This window comes from Chrysochloris asiatica, unplaced genomic scaffold, assembly GCF_000296735.1.
Source record: "Chrysochloris asiatica unplaced genomic scaffold, ChrAsi1.0 scaffold00306, whole genome shotgun sequence".
Lineage (NCBI taxonomy): Eukaryota > Metazoa > Chordata > Mammalia > Afrosoricida > Chrysochloridae > Chrysochloris > Chrysochloris asiatica.
Genome location: NW_006408824.1, coordinates 1,374,806 through 1,377,754, shown reverse-complemented (window position 1 = coordinate 1,377,754; position 2,949 = coordinate 1,374,806). Strand labels below are relative to the sequence as shown.

The following is a 2,949-nucleotide window of genomic DNA, read 5'->3' as shown; positions in this document are numbered from 1 at the left end:
TATTTGCTTCCATTCCTTCTTTGGGGGTTGGGGGTGGGGCTGTACATAGAAACACTCAGGAATATATCATTTAAACAACCAAAGAGCACATTCTGCAAGCCTGCTTCCTGGCTGCCGGCACCCAGTCCCTCTCTTTCCATGATTCCAGAGTCTTCAGCTGCTTCCTCTCTCCATGTCCTCATCTCTGCCTCCATCTCTGGTGTCGCTGCTTCTCTGGATAGGGTCCTGCATTCTACTTGTGCCTTTCTCCCTTGGTGGTCATAGGGTCCTCTGTTTCTGTACTATAAGATTATACTCCCCCATTTTTGTTACAAAACTTCTACCTTTACAGTTGTAACAGTTGCAATTAGTCATGGTAACAATTACTCACTATTGAATCATAAGAATCTTATCTCCGTCTCCTTTCACTAGACCCTTCTAGACAAGATAAAAACTATTCAGTGGGGAATTCTACCTTCCCCTGCACACTCTTAAACTAAACTACCTCTTAAAAACTTGTAAGCCAGTCACTTCATGCATTTATCGCCCCCTCATTTTAATCAAATCTATTCTTGAGATGATCTTGAAATCATCTCATCTTTTTTTCCCTGCCAGAACCACCATCTTGCGGTAACTGCAAAAATAACGAACACAAAGGGAAAGAGGTAGGGCACCCATTCTATGTTCTCCAGGCTTTTTGAAAGCATTGGGGTGTTCCTTTGGCCACGTACATGCGATTCTACAAGCAAGTCGATATTGTGGACATCGAGGGAATGGGCACAGTTCAAAAAGGGATGTCCCACACGTTACCAGAACAAAACTGGAAGCATCTACAAAGTGACCCAGCATGTTGTTGGCATTGTTGTGAACAAACTAGTTAAGGAAAGATTCTTGCCAAGGGAATTAATGTGTGCACTGAACATATTAACCATCCAAGAGCTAAAATAGCTTCCTGAAGTGAGTGAAGGAAAATGACCAGAAAAGGAAGGAAGCCAAAGAGAAAGGTACCTGGGTTCAACTAAAGTGCCAGCCTGCACTTTGTGGGAACCAATGGAAAGGCACCTGAGCTGCTAGAACCTATTCCCTATGGATTCATGGCATAATAGGAGTGAAATAGAGATGTCTGATATTAAAAAAAAAAAAAATTCAGGTGGGATATGTTCAAGGCCATATTTTGGCTCTCATAAACTTGTTTTAATTTTCCTCCACTTCAGCCTGAACTTGCATCTGTTCCACAGTCTGCCCCTGGTCTTGTTTTGTCTGATGATATTGAGCTTTTCCACTGTCTCTTTACACAGTTGTAGTCAATTTGATTTCTGTGTATTCCATTAGGTGAGGTCCATGTGTATAGTCATCTTTTATGCTGTTTACAAAAGGTATTTGCAATGAAGAAGTCATTGGTCTTGTAAAATTCTATCATGCAATCTTCAGTATTATTTCTATCACCAAGGTCGTATTTCCCACCTACTGATCCTTCCTTTGTTTCCAACCTTTGCATTCCAGTCGCCAGTAATGATCAATACATCTTGATTGCATGTTTGATCAATTTCAGACTGAAAAAGTTAGTAGAATTCTTCAATTTCATCATCACTGGGTTATACTGGTTGGTGAGTAAATTTGAATAATAGTGATATTATTGTTGTTGTTAAGTGCCATTGAGTCAGTTCTGACTCATAGAGACCCTGTATAGGGTTTCCAAGGAGTGGCTGGTGGCTCTGCAGTTCAAACCAATCTTGCTGTCCAGCACATTAACCCACAGTGCCACACCAGGTCTTCCTTGTAGGTGTGTAGATATTATCCTATCACAGACAGTTGTACTTCAAGATAGAGCTGGCATGTTCTTTATGATGATGAGCACGATGCCATAAAGATGAAAGCCTTGGAAACATGATGGAGCAATTCCGTTCTGTCCTACAATGTCGCTGTGAGTCATAATCAACTCAGTAGCAGTGAATTTTTGAGTATGATGTGATATGTAACCCTGGTGGCTTAGTGGGTTAAGTGTTGGCTTGCTAACTGAGAGGTTAGCATGTTGAACCCATCAGTCACTCCATGCAAGAAAGATGAGGCAGTTTGCTTCTAGGAAGACTTAGAGCCTTAGAAACCCTAAGGAGCAGTAATTACAATCTCTATCCTACACGGTTGCTGTGAGTTGGAACCATCTCAATGGCAGTGGGGTTATTCAATGAACACAGTATAACACTGTCAGTTTAGCTCTTTCATCTCTCCCAACTCTGTTTTGTTGTGTTTAGTGTAGAGGAGTTCAGTATACATATCTTTTGTTAGCCTTATTTCTAGGTATTTGGGGATTTTAAAAAAATGTATGCTATTGTAAATTATTTAATTTTATAAAGTGGCTCACCCACCCAACAACCACCCCATTCCTACTGGGTCAATTCTAACTCATAGCAACACTATAGGATGAAGTAGAACTTCCCAGAGGGAATTCAAGACTGTTGGTCTTTATGCAACAGACTGTCAGTCTCATCATTCTCCTGCAGAGCAACTGATGAGTTTAACTGCTGCTTAGCTGCCCAGTGCCTAGCCCACAGCCCCGCCAGAACACTTTCCACGTAGAAATAGAATTGATTTTTGTATATTATCCTTCATTCCAGTAACTTGCTAAATTCAGTTATTTTGAATTTGACTGTAGAACATCTACACACAGTGACGGCATCAGTCTCTTTTCTGATTCCTTCCCTTGTCTTACTCCTGGCCAGGACTTCCTCCGTAGTATTCAGAGTGTGAGAAATTCTCAGGATGGTCCATCTTCATGGATTTTACATGAGATTGCTACACCAGACATAGGATGTTGATTCACACCCAGGGGTATGTAACCAGGATGAATTGGGGTAAATGGGGAAAGAAATCTGTTCTAGGACTAGGAACTTTAAATAAAAATAGTCATTAAGACCATGGACAAGCCATTAGGGCTAGATTGTGGAACTCTAGGGGGAGGGAAAATGGGAC

At 41.2% G+C, this 2,949-nt stretch overlaps 1 pseudogene; it reads left to right on the top strand.

Annotated features, from left to right (window-relative positions):
• The window catches only part of LOC102828899, a 4,443-nt pseudogene extending 3,361 nt beyond the window's left edge, over positions 1-1,082 (top strand).
• Positions 1,083-2,949: the final 1,867 nt, after the last annotated feature.